Source organism: Berghia stephanieae, chromosome 4 (genome assembly GCF_034508935.2).
Source record: "Berghia stephanieae isolate SIO BIC M18660-M18661 chromosome 4, UCSD_Bste_1.3, whole genome shotgun sequence".
NCBI classification, from domain to species: domain Eukaryota; kingdom Metazoa; phylum Mollusca; class Gastropoda; order Nudibranchia; family Aeolidiidae; genus Berghia; species Berghia stephanieae.
The window spans coordinates 50,743,367-50,768,366 of NC_088363.1; the positions used below are offsets into that span (position 1 = coordinate 50,743,367).

General features: G+C 34.5%; 1 protein-coding gene across 2 annotated transcripts in view; it reads right to left on the reverse strand.

Annotated features, from left to right (window-relative positions):
- The window catches only part of LOC144970766 (5-hydroxytryptamine receptor 6-like), a 118,322-nt gene that overhangs the window by 72,512 nt on the left and 20,810 nt on the right, over window positions 1–25,000 (reverse strand). The window contains exon 2 of one of the 2 annotated variants that reach the window (XM_078910766.1): window positions 6,879–7,182. The exons of the other annotated variant lie outside the window; for it this stretch is intronic. The gene's annotated coding sequence lies outside the window, so the exon portion shown is untranslated. The remainder of the gene's footprint in view (window positions 1–6,878; window positions 7,183–25,000) is intronic. 2 annotated transcript variants of the gene reach the window in all.

Consider the following 25,000-nt stretch of genomic DNA (forward strand, 5'->3'; position numbering starts at 1 on the left):
TCTATTCGAAGGCTTTTTATTCTACTCTTCCTGGTTTCGTAAGATCTCTGACGGCAAAGAATTGAATAAAATACGTGTCTAAATCATTGCTGAGCTTTTTATAAAGATTTTAAAATATATTATTTCATGAAATTAGTGATTGCAAACACGTGATTTACTATTGATTAATACGTCATTTCCTGTCGTCGTAACTGTATCCGGTAGACAACGTATCCTTCCTGGTCCGTTCCAAGATTTCAAATTTGGCGTTTTTAATACCAAATTCTATAAAATTGGAATTAATTTTTTGAGCCGTTTGGCATTCGAAAATTGGATTTGTCATTTTAGCTTTTTTTCTTCATTTTTTTTTCCAAACCACCCATTTTTTAGACAAATTTGACATTAAATTATGCAAAATATAAAAATGTTCACCCCGGTAACAGGAGGTGAACTTTATATCATATCTGAACAATAATTCAAAAAGGCGATTTTAAGTTGATTTAATTCCAATTTAAGTGCATTTTAGCAAAGAAACGGATGTCTAGAAATATTTGAGATTTTTTTTTCAAATCAATGACATTTTTCTTGGCTTCTTTGGCTTTTTTTTTCAAAATTAATCTGGCAACCCTTGCCAACTCATGTAGTTGAACAAAACTCGCTTCCCTCTCTCTAAAAATAGTTGCGTCTGTTAAATCGTAGAACGGCATTTTGCCAAATTTTTAGCAATTTTAGCAACAACAAAAAATTAGCAATAAGAATCTTTCAGGGGATAAATTGATAATGTTTAAGGTTAGCTAGACTACTTCAAATATCTCCACTGAGGACTTCATACAAGATTTTTTTCCTGTCGACATCAAGTGCTTTAACGGTATTGTGCTGAAACGGTTCATATGGTGCTAAATCGTATTGATAGCCAGAAACATGAGACGTCGACCAACATGTATTCGTGTTTTATTATACAGACAAGTAATATAAATTCTGAGCGAGCTTACAAACAATGTCACGTCTCTGTCACAGTAAACTCACGGCAATCTCGCCATTCTGTTCACTCCCGATATTATACCGTATTGTAACGATAGGTCACACTTTTCTACACGCGCTGTCACGTGATGATGACATTACAGACTTAAAATGTGTCAACAAATGAGCCATTAACCAATTAACTATCGTACAATGCAAACACAAAAAAAAAACAGCAACTCGTATTTAAAAATTTGGCCACGAAAGCATGAACTTCAAATATCGATCAATTGAATTGACCCTCATCTTGACAAAAACTCTCAAATCTGGGACTCGTGGTAATAAATGGAAAATGATAACAATAATGATGATGATAATGATAATAATAATAATAATAATAATAATATATAATAATAATAATAATAATAATAATAATAATAATATAATAATAATAAAATAATAATAATAATAATAATAATAATAATAATAATAATAATAATAATAATAATAATAATAATAATAATAATAATAATAATAATAATAAAATAATAATAATAATAATAATAATAATAATAATAATAATAATAATAATAATAATAGTAATAATAATAACAATAATGCTCTAGACAACTGGATTCAATGTCTTTAATATGCCTCTCTACTTCTCAAACTGATCAGCCACACAATCCAACAACGTTGACATTTGAACACATTGATTTTTGTGTGCTACGAAGGGATTCTTTTATGTAATTATAGCGCCTGTTGCGATTAGCGCAATTTGCACATGAAACCGCTCGAATAACCTAAACATCGCTTCATTTTTTATCCAAGTCTATTTCTGATAACTGATTGTTGCCATTTTGGGTGTATACTAAAAATATTATCGTTGTTTCCATTTATAGGAACCCGTTTGAATGGAGAGAGAGATCGGAAATTATACACATAACCTTGTACAACAAGTAATCAGGATGCGTTGGTGGTGTTATTTAATCAAACTCTGTACCACATCACCCCACCAGACCAAGCCGTTTCTTGCTTCCTAAGACTAATCAACAAAATACCAGGACTGGTAAGTTTTTTGCTGCAAAGATATAGTAGCCATTATTATTTGCTATAATAATATAAAATCTTATTTATTAATATTCACACCATGAAATAGCATATTTCCTTGAGCTGCCACGGCAAACATTGAAGGTCTAATACCTAAAAAAATGGGTTCATAACTTGTGTAAAGATCCTAGACGGTTTGAGAGTTACAAATTACTACAATAGCCTATAAAATTTGGGCTATCCCTGTAATACGCGATTGCCATCTTGTCGTCAAAACATCGTAACATGCGGACGTCCTGTGAGGAAAACTTCATTTATTAGTCAAACTTTGCACCAGATAAAAACATCCACTTAAGCTAAGTCGAATTTATGGATAATTTTTATGACTAAACAAAAGTCAACCAACAGAAGAACTTGAGAATGTCCATTTCTGTAAAGAACCTAAGCCTCGTTGCTTGGACGAAGTAGACACAATATTGATTTATTAATAGTTACAATGAAATTGTGTTTTACTAACGAATCTTACCTTTCAAATACCTATAATAAAATGGCATCAAAAACTTTTTAAGTGACGTTTTAGGTGTAGGCAAAATTTGACGATATTCAAAGCGTGTATCAACTTCCACGTATGACCATTGCATTTAGTATGGTATTATAATCTATCGATGAAATTTGACGACGTTTATAAATACTGCTCTGATTACATAAAATCGTGTCCTACATCGAACAACAATTAATCTGTATCCTATTGATTTTCATATGACGTGGAAAAAATCTCAACCACATGAAGAAATGTAGATTTCTTGTTAGACCCAAGTGCCGATGGCTGGACGTGACATCGATATCATAAAGTACTACTACAAAGAATGTAAGTTTTACGATCTATTGCCATCCAAAGCTGGATAAAGGATTCAATACAATAAAACTTATGAAATGAAGTCTTGGTGTCAGGCACACAATGGGCCATCGGATGGAATAACCGTGCTCATCACAGTTGATAGTACAAAATTAAATTTGGTATATGCCCTAATTCGACATTCATCATGGCTTGGAATAACATCGGTGTCCATACAGTCAACCTACAGAAATGTAAGTCCTTGGTATATGCCCTATGTGCCCCATGGCTTGCTGAGGATAAAGTAAGTCTATGGAGCTTTTAAAAATTGATCTTTTATCCACTAAACGTGCTCAAAGCGCTTTACAAGGGGTCCCTGGCGAACAGAAATATTTAATTTTTTTTCGGGCAGAGACAACGCTGTTAACGACCAGGTACTCATTATACACCTGAGTACGGTGAGAGAATGTGAGTAAAGAGCAATGGTCGTAATCTATCAATATAGATATAAATCAAACACTTTCAGACCAAAGCTGTGTTGAAAAGATTCATTTTTACATTCTGCAGTGCAGTAAAAGATTTATAAAACAAGGATATTATCATCAATAAACATCTTTCTGTATGCAGATTACGTATAGACTATGCTATGTACTTGGTCTAGTGGTGTGACACTCGCTTTCGGTTCGGAAGGTCCTAAGTTCGAGCCTCGACGGTGCATAGTTGAGTCCTTGGAAAGGGCTATATAAGTACCAAGAATAAATAATTGATTGGGGGTCGTATTTATTTACCGATATATGAATGAATTGCGTTCCATCTGAATATGCATGATATAAGTACCAAGTACAAATCATTGCTTGCTTAACAATAGTGCTGGGCGGGTACCCGCGGGTAATAAAGTTAAACCGGGTACTCGGGTAAAAGGGGCGGGTAGCGGGTACCCGTTTCAACAAATGGAAACCGAACTGAGAGTGATAATTGGATGTAATACAATTTTGATCTACATATTTACATTTAAATGACATTTTTTCAAAAGATTTTCCTCCTTTATTTTTCAATTACATTGATTTTTTTTGTTTTGCTTGTTAACACACATATGATTCAATTTTGGAATCAACAGATTAAAACTATATTAGTTCTTATCTTTTAAAGGAATCTCAGTTTGTTTGTTTTTTGTTTTTTTGTTTGGTTTTTTTGTTTGTTTTTTTTTTGGGGGGTTTTTTTGGGTTTTTTATTTTGGTTTCATTGTAATTAATTATCCTTGTTTCTTACTTCAGTTTTGTTTCATTTGTTGTAATAAATAATAAATGAATTTTAAAAATTTAAAGAATTTTTTAAAAGCCCCCCCCCCCCCCCCCCCCCCCCCCCCACAAAAACATTTTTTGGTCAAAAAGTCACGTCTGCCCGGGTAATCAGCCCACTACCCGGCTATTACCCGGGTAATGATTTGGGCGGGTAATCCCAGCACTGCTTAACAAGGAGGTATAAAAGTACCCAAATAATGCAGGATCAAACCTAGGCATGTTTGCATTTGATTCGGGTACTCTATCGACAGAGCTATACGGACTCTCTTTCCTAGCTATAAGAAATCAGTACGTTGACGTGAAAGTTGTGTTCCGCCAGGAATATAGAGGGAACAAAGTGACGTCGTCAGCTCTTTGTTACGGACTAAAAATGTTTTTTTTTTAAATGAGCTTTTATATAGGACAATATCCACTTAACGTGCTCAAAGCGCTTTACAAGGTGTCCCACAGCAACACTTAATATTTAGGACGGGACATGACTCCTGTTAGGCGATATTACAATTTTTCGGAAAGAGAGAACGCTGTTAACGGCAAGGTACTCATTTTACACATGAGTACGGTGAGAGAATGTGAGTAAAGAGCCTTTTCCAAGGACTCAACTATGCGCCGAGCGAGGACCTTCCAGTCCGAAAGCGAGTGTCATACCACTAGACCACATAGCCGCATGGACTATAGACAGCCATTTTGGTGATTACTTCCCACTAAATTATATGAATCAGACTATAAATGTTTAAGGTCACGCACAGTTTTGTGTGCCGATATGTTAAAACTGGCTGGCGGATTATATAAGTATTTTACCTGAACACATGGCATCCGCATTATAAGTGCAAAGTACTAACCATTGCTTGCTGAAAAGAAGATCCCAAAATACATCAAACCTTGGTCTGTATGCATTTGATTCGGATACTCTATTAACGAGAGCGTAATCAAATGTTCCACAGTGCTTAATGGCAATTTTTTTCGACAATGCTTTGATTATTTTTGTGAAAGAGGGTGCGTTTATGATCACTCTTCCCTTCATAACCCCCCCCCCCCCCATCCCCCACCCCCGCGCCACCTTTCCCATTTTCTTCCTCATCCTTTTTCACCTCCTCTTCGTTTTTACTGTTTCATTAATTCCACCCACCAACCACCCGGTTGTTTCAACTTTAAAACTACTAACCACACTTTTTTGCCACAAAACAAACCGACACCGAAATCAAAATATCAACACATTAAGTTAGTCTGTTTGTGAATTTAACTTGACACAATTTTCAACGATTCTCCAAAGTCACGCCCAACTCTCACTTAAAACCACTTCCATTTTTTCTCTTTTACTTCCGGTTTTACTTCGACTTGTAGAATTCGTCCAACAAGGCTATCCCATAATGCGGCCGCCCACACTTCGATTTGTGTTACAGTAAAATAACAACTTAAAATCAGAGTTGACATAATCAATTTGCCAGGCGAAGACAAAGAAATAAAGTAGTGCGGCAAAGATTGATCTATCTTGCATTGATGGTGATGAGGGAAAAGGCGGTTTAGGTACCATTCACTATTGATTCGATGTTACAAAGTTCCGATCGCAAAAGCGCATATTATACTCTGTTTTGCTTTCAAAATGTCGAAATGTTATTTGGCTATGCCGAATTTGTTTTTCTACTTGCTGATCGATTGGGCAATGTTTGAACTAAGATTACGTTATATTTACAATAGTGCCGAATTGGAAAGTTGAATTTGGTCTTCAAACTGCTGTTATTGGTCTTGAGATTTTAAAATTGTTTCGGAGGGTTGTTACATTTTCTCTGGAAAAGGTATTAGTGATAGTAATAGTAGTAGCGGTTGTAGTAGTAGTAGTAGTAGTAGTAGTAGTAGTAGTAGTAGTAGTAGTAGTAGTTGTAGTAGTAGTAGTAGTATAGTAGTGTAGTAGTAACATTAGTAGTAGTAGTAGTAGTAGTAGTAGTAGTAGTAGTAACATTAGTAGTAGTAGTGGTAGTAAGTAGAGGGCGTAGTAGTAGTAGTAGTAGTAGTAGTAGTAGTAGTAGTAGTAGTAGTAGTAGTTGTAGTAGTAGTAGTAGTAGTAGTAGTTAGTAGTGTAGTAGTAGTAGTAACATTAGTAGTAGTAGTAGTAGTAGTATAGTAGTAGTAGTAGTAGTAACATTAGTAGTAGTAGTGGTAGTAAGTAGAGGGCGTAGTAGTAGTAGTAGTAGTAGTAGTAGTAGTAGTAGTAGTAGTAGTAGTAGTAGTAGTAGTAGTAGGAGTAGTGGTAGTAGTAATAGTAATGGTATTAGTAGTAGTAGTAGTAGTAGTAGTAGTAGTAGTAGTAGTAGTAGTAGTAGTAGTAGTAGTAGTAGGAGAAGTAGTGTTAGTAATAGAAGTAGAGGGAGGAAGAGTAGTAGTAAAGATAGTAGTAGTAGTAGTAGTAGTAGTAGTAGTAGTAGTAGTAGTAGTAGTAGTTAGAAGAGGAGGAGGAGTAACTGCTACAGCTTCTGAATGCCACACTACATTCCTATGTACACCCACCCACTCTTCGTTTCTTTGAGAGTATTTCCATTACTACAATGTGCCCATAACTATTTATTGGGTTATGAAGCCTGCAATGAAGCATAGTTCCGGCATATTACCAGAATGACACAATGGCTCGCAGAGTAATGCGCGTCGTCTAATTCTCTACATTTTCCTTTGGTCTGTATTCCCTTGGTATACGTCCTCACACTCTCTCTCTCCCACCTTTAAATTCCCGTATTTTATCTTTCCATTTTTATTATACTAACCAATTTCCTCCCCCGCACGTATACTTGTCCTCTGTATCAGCTTCCAAAAATACATTTTATCTTCTTTCCTTGGCTGTCAATCAAATTAGACTAATTCCCAAACCAAACAGATGCGTACGAAGAAATGTTAACATGTCTAGACCACCTCTCTAAGACGGTTACGCAACTTTCAACGGTTTTCCAAAGTCAATCAACACAGCTCTTCCCTTGATACTACTTCGGCTTTTCTTGTTTACTTCCGGTCTTGCTTCAGCGTGTTAATTGATCGAAAGAAGTTAGCTCTGGCACTCGCTCTTTGATACTCCTGAAAGTAAAACAAACAACTTAAAAATATAAATTAAAGTTTGTAGCGTTGATTTTGTTACTGATCGACTTACTTGATTACAAAAAAAGTTGCTGGTTTAAGAATTTTGACAACTTGGGGTCATTTTAATCGATCGATATATGGAATTTTATGTGTTTGCGTTTCGTAACAAAGTATCTGATCAAAAACACTGCTTATCACTGTGTCTCGCGTAAGTTACGATAGAAAATTAAGGATCAAAATTAGTAGATAGCACAAAACTGTGAATTTCTCCGATTATTTATTAGCTTCAATGGCTTGGCATGAAAAGAGACCTTTAATTTCTTTTCAAATGTTAAATATTTCTTATCGATGAAATATTTTTTCCTCAGCTAAGTGTATTATGCAGCGTCACGTATATTACATTAATAGCAACACAATTGTCTCTGTCTTATCAACAGAATGGAATTTTCTTATAGCAAATTAAGAGACGAGTGGATTTATATTAAAAAGATAGCGATAGTTGACTGTTCTTTATTTAAGAGGTTTCAACACTCTTGGTTCATTCTAAAAGATCTAGAAACCATCATTCTTAAAATGAACTTTTAAAAAATTTCACTTCCTGTAAAGCGGTCCACTACATATTATGTTCCGACTAGAAATAGATCTGTTCAAGACTATGATGATATCGAGACAAGAAATTTGGGAGCTCCGTGCGCATGCAATGTCAAGTCGGTAAGCATAGCATTTTAGTGTTGGTGGTAAGAGTAATCTACAAACTTTTGTCAATCGCTGTCTTCGACTTACTTACTTACTTACTTACTTATCCGAACCAGCGACCACCTGAGCACTAGCCCTTCGGTCTTGTGCCATGACGTAGAAGTTAGACGTCTTTTTTAGTTGTTCCAGGTGACTATAAAGTGTGTTACTGATCCTTGGATTTGGTGGGAGGAATGTGCATCTCAGGTCTTCAAGAGGTTGACATTCAAGCAAGTGGTGTGTTACTGTTTCATTGGGGTGTTGACATAAGGGGCAGGAAGGGGATGTGTCTTTTGTAATTTTGATTAAATGGTTCTTGAGCGGTATGTGTTGTGTTCTTAGTTGAAAGATGATGCTTTGCTGGTGTCTTCTGAGGAGTGGTCATATGGGAAAACATACATCTACCCGTGGTGCTCATTGCCCAACTGTTCATCCATTCTTCTCTCTTATTTGTTTTGATTATTTGTTTCGCTGTGGCTAAGGATACTGGAATTGATGGTTGTAAAAGTGTTGATCCGAGTCTGGCTAGTCTGTCTGCATTGTCATTTCCTGGTATATTTGAATATCCCGGTATCCACTGGAGAGATAAGTCTACTGTTGTAAGGAATTCATCTAGTTGAGATCTGAAACTATTGAACGTTGAGGAGAGTTTATCTTAATCGAGAGCTTGGAGAACCGATTTGGAGTCTGTGAAGATGACAGTGTTTTGAAGTTTTAAAGGGTTTAGCTGGAAAACAGAAGAGAGGTGTCGCAGTGAGGCTTCTATTCGCTGTCTTCGACAAATACTCAGGTTGAAATGGTTTGACAAAGTGCCAAATGCTGACCTTTGGACAAGAACAAACCAAGAACAAATAGATGTCCAGGTCAGACGCAGAAAGTGGCGATGGGTTGGCCATACCCTGCGGAAAGAGCCTTGCATTATAACCAAGCAGGCTCTCGAATGGAACCCACAGGGCAAGAGGAAACGGGGTCGTCCAAAACAGACGTGGAGGAGAAGTCTTCACCAAGATTTGAGCGGCTCCAATCTTAGCTGGAGTGAGGCAAATGTCTGTGCCAAGGACAGAAGAAGAAGGAAGAGTGCTCTTGAGGCCCTATGCTCCGCCAGGAGACAAGAGGCATAAGTCAAGTCAAGGTACTATAACGTTAGCTAATCTACATCTTATAATAGAGTTGGCGACAAAAATTTACAACATTCATAAACCATGTTTTTTACACGGTTTCCTAGACCCTTTGATTTACATCAGCTTTATTTCAACACTGAGCCCGGAATAGCAAAAAGGGTAATTTACGTTTTATAATCTAGTCACCGTCGGCGTAAATTTTATCCCATTCATAAACCATGTTTATAAGCTGTTACTCTTGTTTCATCCCATTTTTGTCTGGGGTTGCGCTTGGAATAGTGAATGGGTAATCTAATGTTCTTAATCCCATGAGCTACTTATATTTGCTTCTTTAAAAGCCGTCTTATTTTTTTTTCCGATTCTCGACCAAAAACATTTATTTACATAATTTCAGAGCTATGTCGGGACTTATACTGACCCAGGGGCTGAAAGACTGAGTCTACGAGATGTTCCTCAATGTTAACAAGTTAACGATTTTGGTTTAAAATCGTATTATTAGACCTTATTCTCATATCAAAGAAAAATATTACGAATACAAAAAGTTAAAATTGAATACCACGTCAACAATCGGTCAGAAATCATTATTTATCTGTCCGTACATTAATAGGAACAAAGAAAATGGGAGGTTATAATAATCTTGATTGATAAAGTCTGAGCTATAATAAATGCCATCGGTGAAGGGAGTCAATTGTTTTTATTAAACTTCAAAACATTTTAAATTTCTATATTCTGTTTTCACGTCGAAATCAATTTTCTTCATCTATTTAAGTCTGACTTTAATACAAGATCGATGTGGTGGATCGCGACATTCCCACAAAATTAACCTTGAAATGGTAAAATGCTCATTTATTCGGCGTGCTAAACTTTACCACATTCATACACTATCGATCATTTAGATTAAATTACTGACCGATAGGTTCAGTCGAACTTCAAAGATAGACTCTGCATATTCAAAGCATTACTCAGTTCTCTCTCTCTCTCTCTCTCTCTCTCTCTCTCTCTCTCTCTCTCTCTCTCTCTCTCTCTCTCTCTCTCTCTCTATCTATCTATCTATCTATCTATCTATCTATCTATCTATCTACCCCCCCCCCACCACCGACCTACCTTCTTTCAATACATGCTTTCAAATTAATCAATTCTTTCATATAGATCTAGATACTACTCGAGTTGATAAAACAAAAGGACCAATTAGTTAAAGTAAAATGGATGTTAAAAATTAAAAAAATAGGACATATTTTCTATTTTTTCATTAAGTTTTTTCACTCTAAGCGTGGAATATCCGCAGAATTATTTGCTCACAACGTGACATTATTTTGGCAATGACTTTTAAATGGATTTACATTAGTATTAAAATAATTTTTCATGAACCGAATCTTGCAATTCTATTCTTTATTTTGATCTTACATCCAAAATCTACGTAACAAGAGTCTTTCATTTCTTCTTTTTTTTTTGGCTTCCTGTCCAAACAACAGCGATTTGGCTACCCAGTCTTATATTGATTTTGTCGAAATCATGTTCTAGTTATCAGAATTTGGTGTTACATAATTACCCCTGTCCGTTCGGAGATACATAAACCGGGATAAACTCCCTGACTCTATCCACTGCTTGGCTTTAAAAAAAGACCCCAGATACTTTTATGTGTCTGACCTTTTGATTCCGAGAAAAAAATGGAGGAAGATGGTGTAAAACGGAAATGAAAATGAAAAAAAAAAAAACGCTGTCTTGATTAAAGGAGAACTAGAGCCGAAATACAAGAGCTTTCGGTAGTGTAATCACGGTAGTGAAATGAATTTTATCACATTCTAAAACCACGTTCGTGTAATGATTCTCTGTCAATTTGAAAACTCCTTTGCAATATCCACTAAACGTGCTCAAAGCGCTTTACAAACCATCTATGACAAACAGCTACACCTAACGTGTAGAACAAGACATAACGCTTGTTAGCGATATTACATTTTTTGCCGACAGACAGCACTGCTAACGGCCAGTCACTCATTTTACCTGAGTACAGTGATAGAATGTGAGTAAAGAGCCTTTTCCAAGGACTCAACTCGGCGCCAAGCAAGGCTCGAACCCAGGACCTTCCGATATGAAAACGGGTGTCATACCACAAGACCACATAGCCGCACAATAATTAATCTTTGATGATCTTAACTAAAAACTGTCTACATCACTACAGTAAAAGTAAATGTCCCTCTTTCTCTCTCTCTCTCTCTCTCTCTCTCTCTCTCTCTCTCTCTCTCTCTCTCTCTTTCTCTCTCTGTCTATCTATCTATCTATCTCTCTCACACACACACACACATAGACACACACACACACGCACACACATATATATATCTATATATATTATATATATATATATATATATATATATATATATGTGTGTGTGTGTGTATGTGTGTAGAGAGAGAGAGAGAGGGGGGGAGGGGGACACTTACTTTACTGTAATGATGTAGACAGCGTCTCTCTCTACACACACATATATATATAAATATATATATATATATATATATATATATATGTGTGTGTGTGTGTGTTTGTGTGTGTGTTTGTGTGTGTGTGTGTTTGTGTGTGTGTGTCTATGTTTGTTGTGACTGTGTGTGTGTGGGGAGAGTTTTTGACAAGATGAGGGTCACTTACATCTATCGGTATTTGCCGGACGAGTTTTCAGGCCATATTTGTCAAAGTATATGTCTGTCCGGAGTACGGTAATTAAGTGGTTAATGATAAGCATAAGATTGGTCATTCATGGCCAGACATTATTGGATATATCATGTTTATTTCTTCAGAGCTCTGAAGGGATGTGACTTCAACAAGATTCTTCTTTAAAACAATATACATGTTAAAAACGATTATATAAATTTCAAATGATATCAATAGTTTCAACGCTTATACACATGAAAGCACTTTAGTCACATTCTCTTACCACACTCAGGTATAAAATGAGTACCAGGTGGGTAACAGCGTTGTCTCTTTCGAAAAAGACAAACGCAGTATTTAGTCCCTCAAAGGCGTCATGTCTCGTCATATATATGACTTGTTACTGATGGGTTGGCACATTTGTAAAGCGCTTTGAGCACATCAAGTGGTTATTATGCTATATTATAAAAGCTCACGTTTTTTTTATCCACTGCATTCAGAATGTGAAATTTATTTCTCTTTTTTTTTATTATGCAAGAAGGCAATTACTGCTGTGGTATTAATGTTGCCCTAATCTGAAAGCCTCCAACATCCTCCAATCAATCAATCAAGTGCTAAGCCTGTTGCAGACATCAGTGATCATGTCTCTCCAATCATCTCTATCATCAACACCCTTGAAGAACATCACATCTCTCATCCGCCCACCAGTCATTTATAGAGGCTTCCTCTATGGCTTTTATTTAATTTTTTTAGAAACTTTTTCAACGCCTACCGTCTATTTGGACCCCTCCCCCCCTTATGATATAATACTTCCTTTATCATTAAATGCTATATATATATATATATATATATATATATATATATATATATATATATATGATGAGTGTTGGTGGGTACTTTTAGGTACGAGGTATGTCGACTGACTAAATGGAGAAATGGAAACAATTGTCTCGGCAAAACTGCGTGAGTGACTTTATTCATTTATATATATATATATATATATATATATATATATATATATATATATATATATATATATATATAGGAGGACAGTTAGTTGCAATAAATACACAAAAAGATGTGAAACGTAATCTAATGATAACATTTATTTCAATTGTGGTAACATCAAACCATATTTTGGCTGGCAAAATATATAATAAAAACAGTGATAATAATATGACGTTGACCGTATTCTATCTATTAATCCACCGCCAGTGGTTTTGCGTCATCTATACATGTTTTCTACAATAGCTATATTCATAGCAATATTCAATACCTCGACATGACATGCCGGCAGATATTTATTGAGCACCATTTTAAAACATCAAAAGTGAAAATGATATCTAAACACCACAGCAATAAATATATATATATCTTTGATTTATTATTTATTTATCATTCACAATCACATTCCCTCCTCTAACATTTCATTCCCTAGGGCCCCCCATTTTCACCCACCACCCCTACCCCACCCTAATCGTGTCCGCTGGCTTTCAGATTTGTTTACTCGTCCAATAAATTCCATAAGTATTGTTATTCTTTTCCTACATCCAACTAGCAAGGATTGAAGAGTAAACAGTTTTAAATTCGTTTCGTCACGAATCGATCGATTATCAAATTAAATGATTTTTATCGCCATGTTGTGGTGGTCTATTTATAGAAAGGAATCCGTGCTGTATCTAAAAATAATGGCTGTAAAACAATACAAAAATACAAAGAATCGGATTTAGAACATACATCGATTATTTCAGCGTATGTTGTATTGTGTGGTTTATTTATGGTCTTGTAATCATTGTCTATACTGCAGCACTCTGGAAAAAAAGTAACATATTTAAAGTTTTAGCCAGAAAACTCGTCCTTCAAATATCAATCAATTAAAGAGACTCTCCTCTTGTCAAAAACTTTCAAAATAAAGACTTCGCTCTCCAAAATACTTTTTTTTATCATTATTCTCACAATTTTAAACTGCATAATAAAAATAATAAAAATACAAATAAACATTAATTATTATATTTTCTATAATGAAGTATAATTATGTGTGATAATAATAATAATAATAATAATAATAATAATAATAATAATAATAATAATAATAATAATAATAATAATATAATATATAATAAATAATAATTAATAATAATAATAATAATAATAATAATAATAATATAATAAAATAATATAATAATAATAAAGATAAATATTCGTGCAAATAAGAGCGCGGCCATTAGATATAAGACACGAAAGTGAAAGATGCAATTAATTATCCTGACATAACTTCAGCACCACAACATCTGCCTAGACTTAAAGAGAAATCTATGATCTTCAGTTTTGCGCACAAAAAGACACTCGTTGACCCTTTCCTTATTGTATAAATCAGATATTTTGACCAGAAAATGTTTACTTCAACTATTTTGATATCAAAAAGAGCCTAAATTGCTACCAAAAAAAAAAAAGAAATATTTAGAAACACTTAAACCCAAGTTTCTTTGAAGAGTCTCCAATAAAATCAAAGTATATGCTAAAAGCTAATAAAGCGAGTGAAGATGGCTCGTTGTTTGTTGAGACAACACAATGACAAATTTATGCAATGTCCACATAAATGCTGCGTCTCCACTCGCTTTACTCTATTTTCTTGCGACTTGTATCATCTGAAATGGACGTTAATTTATCACGAAGTAACTGCTCGACAGTAAATATTATATTTACTACTACGTGGTAAAGGATGAAAAAAGAGAGGTACAGAGACAGAGAGAAAGAGATAGAGAGAGAGACAGAAAGAGAGAGAGAGAGAGAGAGAGAGAGAGAGAGAGCGAAAAAAAGAGAGAGAGGGAGAGAGACAGAAGGTGGAGGGGAATAAGGAACCGACTGAATTTAGATTATCTGTGTTTGAGTTTATGGTGGGGCAACCAAAACATGGTTAAAACACAATTTTTTCATGAAGATCTGAAATGTTAAACCTGGAACTTTAATAAAGTCACAGGTTTAGAGGTTTTGACAAGATGAGGGTCATTTTAATCATTCGATATTTGAAGGACGAGTTTTCTGGCCAAAATCTTAAAAGCGTGTTTGTTTGGGATTTTTTTTAGGGTAACAACCAAAAATGACAAATGTGTATTCTGTCAAAGTCGGGCAGTTCTCTCGATACTAATCTATCATTTCTTTCAAAAATTATTGGTGGAATGCATAAAACATCATGATGATCAAAAAGACACTTTTCCCTTTCATCCCAGATTCACGCAATCGGAAATCAGTATTATGCAAACCTATTAGTGGTCTCCTCCATTCCAATATTTCATTTTTAACCGTTTCCGGAATCCTCTCATTAATTTGCATAGAGATCGTTTCTTGCGTCTAATTAGAGGAAATTATTGCCATCAATCCTATACACGATAGGAATATTAACCCTTTCCTGACTAACCAAAGGAAAATTGTCACATTCGTTACGATACAAACAATATTTATCTTATTCAGATTTGTTTTATAAATCACAAAATTTGAAGAAAAATTCTTTGTTATATTTACAAGAACGTAATGATATATTATAGAGATTGTTTTGCTCAACAGATTTCTGTATATTTTAACATGTTCTCAATGCTTTTGAATTTGAATCTAAAAATATAATTTGTGTAAGATATGACATTTCAATAAGATCCGAACACTGGGCGTAACAAGAGTGTAACAAGAAATTATCATTGTTAATTTAATGGTAGAAAATTGAGAAAAAATATAATAGTCTTGGCTTAAATCATAAATTAAAAGCATTTAAAAACTCATTCGTCTTTAGTGTTAAATATCAACCTTCATCCAAAGGACAATGAAAGAATATAAGTATGCATGTATATAATTTAGTTTGTGATTTATTGTAACCTACCATTTCAGATCAATAATATTTATTTATTACTTAAAATGTCTAATTATTGTCAAAATTATGAACGAAGAGTTCAAAATGGAAAAGCTTTGGATAGAAACAGAGCTGTTTTCATCCGAAGTCATTCCATTTTTACCTCTTCGTTTGTATTTTAACGATCCCAGGCTTCTTCAAGCAGCACCCTAGCCCCTCTCCCCACCGCTTTATACTTTTCCCGAACAAAAAATTTAGAAGCAGGTAATGTTCTATTGAGGATAAGGTAAATACATTTTTAAGGGAGAAAAAAAATCAGATAAACATCATTTTAACTCTAGATTCCTTACTCTTGTCAAATAGTTCACCCCGTCAAAGAATCGGGTCGCTGGATCACATTGTTTGAAAGGGTCGTTAACATTACTCAGGCAGGGTGCACTTTTTCTGTGACACTAGTATCACCATGGCAGCTCTGTCTTACTCTAACAAAAACACGTATTTAAAGTTTTGGCCAGAAAACTCGTCCTTCAAATGTCGATTGATTAAAATGACCCTCATTTTGACAAAAACTCTCAAACCTGGGACTTCGTGTATGGCACTAGGCTTGAGAGTTGTTGACATGATGGGAGTTATTTTAATAGATCGATTATTGAAGGACGAGTTTTATGGCCAAAATTTTAAATATGTGTTGTTTATTTTTTCTGAGTACGCCATGGCTCTCTATCTGTGAGTCAGCACGAGCTTCAATTTGGAGATTAATCCCGTAAAGAGCAAACAAGCAATGAACAAGAAAATGTCATGTACTCATGACAAAGTGGAAGTCGCCGGAGGAATGAATAAAAAGACGTGACGTGACTTTTGTGATCATGAATTACAAACTTTGGAGTGGATGAACTGAGTTGTGAAATTTCAGAGTGAGTGATAATTATTTTTTTTCTACTCACCAGTAGTCTGCAGTTTTCTGGGGGGGGGGGGCACCTTTTAAACTTTACTTTTCCTGAAAACTGGTCCTACTCACTATCGAACGAATAGTCTCTTCTTATCAAAACTCTTCAACTTGAGATTTAAATAAAGTCCCGGGTTTTAGAGTGTTTGACAATACGAGGGTTATCTTATTTGATCGATACTTGAAAGACGAGTTTTCTGGCCAATTTTTTTAAAAATGTGTTTCGTTTTTGTTTTGTCTTTTTTATCGTACGACCGTAATGACTTCGTAGAAGTATTTTTTTTTAAAAAGTGAATAGAATTTCCAGCAAGATTTGGGTCATCAGTTCAATCTCCGTTCTTTGCATTTCAAGTTAGTTTTCTCCTTAACCTTCTACTTACCACCCATAGGAAAATCGGCACATTCGTTACGATGCGTCCAACAATTTTCTTATTCTGATTTCTTTTGTTATAGTTAAGCTATAAAAACTCGACACTTTGTTGCAGAGATCATTTTTCTGAACAGAATATAGAATAATACAGGCCCTACACGTTGCTATATGTTTGAAAAATCTATCTTTATGTTGGGTGAGTATGAAGTTTCGGGTATAATTCTAAAAATAGTTGGTAAGGAGAGAGTTAAAAGCTTTTAGTATTTTCACTTTCACTTTTAGATTTGTGGCTGTTTTGTATTGGGATATGACACGCGGTTTCTTACCATATGTCCATGGTTCGAATCAAAGGTGGGAAGACACTTTAGACTTATTTTCTCACTGTACTCAGTTGTAAAATGATCACCAGGTGGTAACAATGTTGTAGCTTTCGAAAATAAACTATAAAAGCGCATCACGAGCGAGATTTGTCCTACGTGTTAAGTTTTGTAGTTGGCTTGAGACCCATTTAAAACGCTTGAGCACGGAGCACGTTAGTGGATATAAGTCGAATAAAAGCTGAAGTTTGTTTCATAGTGTGTATAAGAATATCATAGAATATTAGTCTGATTATGAATACAATGGAAACATATGTCTATAGATTGCATGGGGGAAGACTGACAATCCCATAACAGCACGAGAGCTAATATGAGCTTTAGTGATGAAGTAAATTGCGCAATGAAAAAGAAACACCGACTGACACCGAAGGCTTGCAACCCCAGTTCTCTTGATCTCAACTCTCCACCCGGCCATATCCCCCCTTCACCCATTTCCATCTGTATATTTATTAGTTAGCTTTTCAATCGATATAATTGATTTTATTTCAATTTATTTGCGAAAGGAATTTTTGAAAATCCCGCTATGTCGAAACCAGATTTTTAAAATCGAGTAAACACTTTCAAGCATTCTATTGAACTCCATAAAATTATCAGATAAAATTTCAACTTAAAAAAAAACTGAGGGTATTGCTCAATGCGGCAAACTAGGCACGTAATTTGTCTCTTTAAGTCTCTAAATGTGCAGCTATGTGGTTTTGTGGTATGATACTCGCCTTCGGATCGTTCGAGTCCCGCAATGTGAGGCGCCTAATTGAACCCTTGGAAAAGGCTCTTTACTCACATTCGCTTATCGTATACAGATGTAAAATGAGTACCTGGACACTAACAACGTTGTCCCTGAAAAAAAGTGATAATATTGCCTAACATCTTACATGTTAAGTGTTGCTGTCGGCTAGGGTCCCCTTGTAAAGCGAGTTGAGTACATTTAGTGGAAATATCGATATGTAAAAGCTCAGATTTTTTTTATTCTTTAAAAAAAAATATATTGCAATTTATTTCTGAATGATGAAAATGTAACTTAGCAGGTTCTGAAAGGAAATTCCTCATTCGGTTATTTTCCACCATTATGATCTCTTCTCTCCAGTTTATATTTTCTCTCTCTGTCTTTGTTTACTAATTAATCATTTTATGAAAGAGAAACCTATTTATAAAAGATTAAGATGATCAAAATCATTAATTAGCTCATTTAAAATGAAGATAAAAACTAAAAATAATTATTTTTTAAAAAGTATGCTGATCTTCATAATACAATATCACTGCCGGCCCAGTAAACAGCCAATTAGACGTGATATTATGTGAAATCTTTCGGATAACAATCCTTTAACAATGATCAGCAAAATAGTTTTGGAATTATAACAACATGTCTCCAATTTTGGTTTTCAATTCACTGCTTATTTCCCAAGCAAGCAAGCACGTCCGGCAGACGCTATTTCAAAACAGATTTCTGAAAACGTAAAATCACCCGCCTAATCTAAAATCCTCTCATTAAGTTCCATATTTCAAGAGTTATAAAATGATTTAAGTATTTATAATATCATCGGACAACAGCTATTTTCAGTGCAATGTGCCAGTAAAATGATATAATAAGCCGTCTAGCTTTTTGGAAGATATTACCCACGTGGTTTTCAAATCTATGGAAATTTAATTAAAGAGTTGCAAAAAGCTTTTTTTATTTTAAATCTTATATTTGTCTATCGTATCGTTACAAATTAATGATATTAGCTTGGATAACATTGTATCTAAAAAAGTAAATTTAGGAAATTATAATAAAATTTCCTTTATTCATCAACAGAGGAATATCATCAACAGAGGAATATTATTTTCTTTAGAATCTATCTCGAGAAAAGACAGAGATAACCAAGGCGTCAGCGCCACAGAGTGGGCAATATGGGGCTAAGTATCTTGCTCAAGGAAAAAAAACGATGGTTCCTTAGCGAGACTCGAACCTGGATGAAAGTACAATGCCTTATCCGCTTGGCCATCTCGGCACCCCCCCCCCCCCCCCGCAAACCGACATCCCGACTTCCCTTTCTGGCAAGACAGGTCATATGAAATAAAATATTGTTAGGAGAGCTCACACAAACTGTAAAACGTTATAATATTCTGTGATTCTTTGTAATTCATCACCTCTAATCGGTATTGAATTGTGGCGGGCTGGGCCTTATTTAGAAACTTGAATTTTAATTGAAAACGGTTAACATTATAACATTCGAGACTTAAACAGTTTGAGAAATGATTCACGGCCTTGCTCTGAATATAAAATCGCATTTCAGAAATGCTACCCAGAAAACTCATCCTTCCAATGGATTGCCATCAACTCGTCAAAAACTCTTAAATCTGGGACTGCAGTTCGATTTGTACTTGACACGAGAATTAAAGAAATCACTTTACTATTATCAAAGGAAAGGACATTTCATGTTCAGTGCATTCGAGTGCGTTGTCCTACTTTCCTTTTCACTTAACCAGTTATTTTGATTGGTTGATCAAGGAAGTAATACAAAAGTATGAAAAATATGTGCTTGTTGAGTCTGACCGAGTGTTACATCACATTTCTTATTTATTTTTTATCTCACAACCGATTCAGGGTCAAAGACCTAATATTTTTCTAAGGTTTTTGGGTAAAATAAATACAATTTATCAATCAAGGGTTCATTCGGTGACTGGTCGTCAAAAAAAAAAAGAGAGAATTTATTGCATGAGTGACCGTCATGACAGAATCAATGAAAGCTTTTGGCAAGTCATTATTTATGTAGTTATCACCCAAGCATTGAAGACAGAGAAATTATAGACAGTCAATGGGACTCGAGCAGAATTGGGAGGGGGAGGAGAGTCCTAAAGCACAATTCTGCCGAACTCTGAAAAAAAAACACATAAAAAAATTTGGTCAGAAAACTTGTCCTTCAAATATTGAACAATTAAAATTACCCACATATTGTATAAGAAAACCCTATCAAATCTGAGATAGCAAAGACTTCTGGAAGTCCCAGGTTTGAGAGCTTTTGCCAAGATGAGAGTCATTTAAATCGATCGATATTTGAAGGATGAGTTTTCTGGCCAAATTTTTAAATACGAATTTTTCCAGAGTACGACAGTTAACTGGTTAAAGCTAAAAAAAATCAGGATAATCTGTACATGTTTGCAGTTCTGGCAAAAAAAAGAAGCAATTTTGTGCTTGATTCTACATTGTTGTACTTGACATCTTTTTTGCATTGGTTTGACAGTATTTCTATTGGGTTATCAGACCTGCAATTTAATACACGTAAATGCTGCCCAAAATGGTTTGGTTCGGAAATATGATTCTCTAAAGTTTGATGACAAAGACGACTCGGGAATTGCAAAAATTGTGAATTTGAAAAAGCTGTGTATGAAACAGTACCAGACAAAGCATAAAAGAAAAAAATACACGAAATAAAGCCCCATCTTGCTTTGTCTGGAACCTTTTCATAATACACAAATTATAACATTTTTATCTTATGCATGCTACTACCTAATTTCTCTACGTGAAATAAAAATCCAGTTCTTTTTAAAGTCATATTTCACTGGGTTAGACATTAGAAAGAAATAAACTATATGATTTGGTGGGAGGGAAGTAACTCAGTCACTCAATCCTCTCCGGGCCTGCTGGTTCTTGAGGCAATACAAGGGATCTCCACCTGATCCTGTCAGCAGCTATTCTTGGGAAGTGGAAAGGATGTGCGGGGTTCTATTTTGAGCCGGGATGAGCTCTGCATACATATACAAGTCTGATATCCAAATACAAATTAATTCATTTTATATTGATTTAAGAGTATTTTTATTCAGTTGGTTTGAATTTTGTACTTTTTCGTCATTAAAAAGTATAGTAATTTATATCATCTGACGTATTAATTGCAACTTGTAAGAAGAGACATGTCGTTGACATTTCGGATTTTTAGTACCTCGTCAATGATTTCTGCATTCTATATTTACTTGCTTTTTAAAATATTATGACTTATAATTGAATTTTTTGCAACTTAGTTTTTCATAACCCTATCACGATCAATAATATCATAATTCGATATTAAGCCTTCTTACCTCAAAGAGCATTCTCCAAAAGAAGTTAGGTAGTTGTCACATTACTGTAGAATGAACTTAAGTCTCGATAGGAATATAGCTATACTTTTGTGAGGACCTTTTATAACTTTATTGGCCCAATTGTGGTTGGAAATATATTATAAAACTAATGACAGTAGTGAACCGCATATAAAAAATATAATGTGAGGAATTTGAAGTCATATTTTTTATATCAGCATGAAAAAGAAAATTTGTCTTTATTTTAGAAACTTTTGTACGGGTAAATTTGATTTTAAAAGTTGCTTTTGCTTATAGACGTCTATTAGCTTTTTTTTGCAACTTTTTTTATTTATTGTCGACATTCTTGATATTTATAGCATTGTTTATATCTCAATGAGACGAGATCAGTGATATAATTTGTTTGAAATGTAACTAGAACATAAATTGGCATTTTTGTCTATCAGCCACTGGTTGGCTAATAAATACCTCAAGGTGGTGATCATGATGCAACCAACAGAATTAATGTCAACGGTAACTCAAGGCATGGTTGACAGATGTGAGCTGTCAGAGCGACCACTCGTTGAAGGGTCAAGATTCTAAAAACGTCAATCGCTCTTCGGTCAAAAAAAAGCTCAAGAACTCACGAGAACAAAAGTTTTAAATATGGCGATGAATGGACCGATGAAATCATTTCCTGGCGGAGTTTATTCATGAGTGACCGTGGAAAGCGAAAGTGCGACTGCAGACATCAATGGGTAGGCTTGAATCATCAAAGGATGTCTACATTATTGACATGACCATATTTAGTTATATCATGGGTCGTATGCTCAACAGTTGGAAGTCCATAATATAATGTATAGAATTGTTTACAATAGTTAAGCATACTCATTACTGGCATCGCGGATGATAAATATGCATAAAGATAAGATGAATATGAATGCAACATGTAGTAAAATTTGTAAAAAATACTATGCAAATTACTCGTCCAAAAAATTGCAACCATGTCTAATTTTAAAAATCGAAAAATAAAGGTAAAATTTAGCACGTACATATATTAAACGTTTTTAAAAAGTGTCATGAGCCTTACGCAGGGATACATAGATACATATATTACATTAGATTTCAGGACACATGATAAGTAAGAACTTTAAATTAAAAATTTTAAATACCTTAAATTCACAAAGTTTACAAAATTATTCGGTTAGGGCTAGCGACTTGCAGTAAAGTGTTCAGCAACTTGCTAATCGAAGAACAATATAAATGATGAGTCGTGAGAGGTTCCAATGTTTTGAATACTATGATGCTAAGATAGTGCACATGCACACCCCCCCCCCACCCCCTCCTTTTGATGTCTATAAGGACCACCTTGGCCGTTGATCTTGGGCCGTTGATATATATGAAAAGAGGCAAACATATAGATAGTATGCGCTAGGCTAATAAGTTCACAACATTGCCATCCGGAAATATAACGGACCAGCAAACAAAACTATGTGTGACATTGAACGTTTATAGAAGATGCGCTGGAAGACTCATAACATTGCATCGAAGTACACGACCAACACATAAACGTGTGTATATGAACTTAACAGTTAATACAGTCGGGTGAGCATACTAAACGGATGCAAAACAATAACAAAGACCGAGTGACGTCAATCTTCGAACTATCTACAAGTTTACTCATAAGGGATGGCAAAACATAAAAAGCCGACGTCAACTTTAACTACATGACATGATTAAAACAACAGTTTTCTATTCAAAACAGTCATAAAACTATGCCTACCATGAAGTATGTTATTTTGTACTTTGGTTATTGTTGTAAAGAAAAAGCAAAGGTCGTCGTTGGTCAATAATCATAAATTACAAGAGACAAATATTTACACTAATATTACACAACAGCATTCTATTTACAACAATCATAAAACTCTGTCTACCACAAATTATGTACTTATTATACTCTGACCAAATTTATATTTTTTTAGATTTTGGTCAGATAACTTATGTTCCTTCAGATTTTATACCGATTGATGACATAATTTACCCTTAACGTAAAATGAATTCCAGAATTCTAGCACGTCTTTGACGTCTCGGGTTTGAGAATTTTGAAAAGTTAAACTCATTTCAATCATTTGATGTTTGAAGTTTGTTTTTGTTTGTTGTTCGATTTTGTTTGTTTGTTTTGTTTTTTTGTTTTGTTTTTTTTTTGTTGCATTTTTTTTGGTCCAAAAGAAATAATTGTGACCAATTGTCTCAACAAGGTATTATTTCGATGTCTATATGGTGCTTCAAATTATCATTTTAAACCTTATTCGTAAAATAGGGCTTGAAACAAACAACTTCTTTGAGGAAGAATGAGTGTTGTTTTAAAAATATCAACACATTTCATTTGCGTAACTCCACCTTTTATTTTATTAATTTCACATTATAGGCTACATACTTTTAGCACCTAGTTATTTGCTTACTTATTATCATATCTTTTCAACACGTATGTACAAAATTTCCTTTGGATGAATGACGTATTATTATTATATTATATTATTTTATTAGTATTTTAATTATTTTATTATGAATTATATTACATTATTATTATTATTATTATTATTATTATTATTATTATTATTATTATTATTATTATTATTATTATTATTATTATTATTTTTATTATTATTATTATTATTATTATTATAAGATTTGACATTAAGCCCAATTTCCTTCATTCCGTTTATCCGAAATAATACCGTTTTTAGACGGTGGGTTACAAATGTGTTTTGTCAGAGCACGGGCAATGAGGGTGTTAGTGCATTACGATGTGTCACCACTCAGGACATTCGGTGTTGATGAATTCTACACGCAATGACGCCCTCGGGTTGGCAAAGGTAAACAACAACAGTGATTAGTAAGGATAACTGGTGACTTTGTCTTGTAAACAGGAAATTTTATCTTCGGAATGAATTAAATTATTCATAAATTGTTTTTGACAGAGGCTGAATTCTTTTAATTCTGCAATATGTGGTTCTAAGTTTTGTTTCTTCGGGGTTTTGTGCTATGGGAAAAGTAGATAAACATTAGAATTTTCTTTCAAGCCCCTTGACGCTAGTTTGAATAGCCAAGAAAAAAAAATAATAATTCCAAATTGAAATGTCAAAATGTTGCTTTTATGGTAAATTTCGCAAGAGGTTAAATTGGCACTTTTGTGTGGGATGAAATAAGACGAGTAATGCACATCAAATCAATTCACTATAAGATGAGTGAAGATGACGTCAATCAGCTCGCTTTTTTATAATAAAAATTGTTTTTACAATAACCGCCAGTTATGTGATAAATTCTCACTAAATTCTCAGATAATATAGGTCTAGATGACACATAGGTTTGTGTTTGCTTGTATAATTGATCTGGTGGACAAAATTAGTGAGCATTTTTTATACCCGCAAACCATTAATACAATAATGACAAAAACCATGTTTGTCGCGTGTTGGGTGTTAGTCCATTACGATGTGCTATCGGAGACGTTCGTGTACCCGGTGTTATCCAGCCTTTTGACACGTTGGTAAACCTCTAATGAACTAAAAGCCTGATGCAACAACAACTTGGAGTGATGTGAACAGCTATGACAGTGTGAGATTGTGATGTAAACATGAACATTTTCTTTCGGAATAAAGAACTTCGTGACTAGCTTGCTTTTCAACACCAATTAAACGCTTGTATCGTATGATGCAAGGTGAGGTTTTAAATACGCTTCCACAGTCATGACGTCAC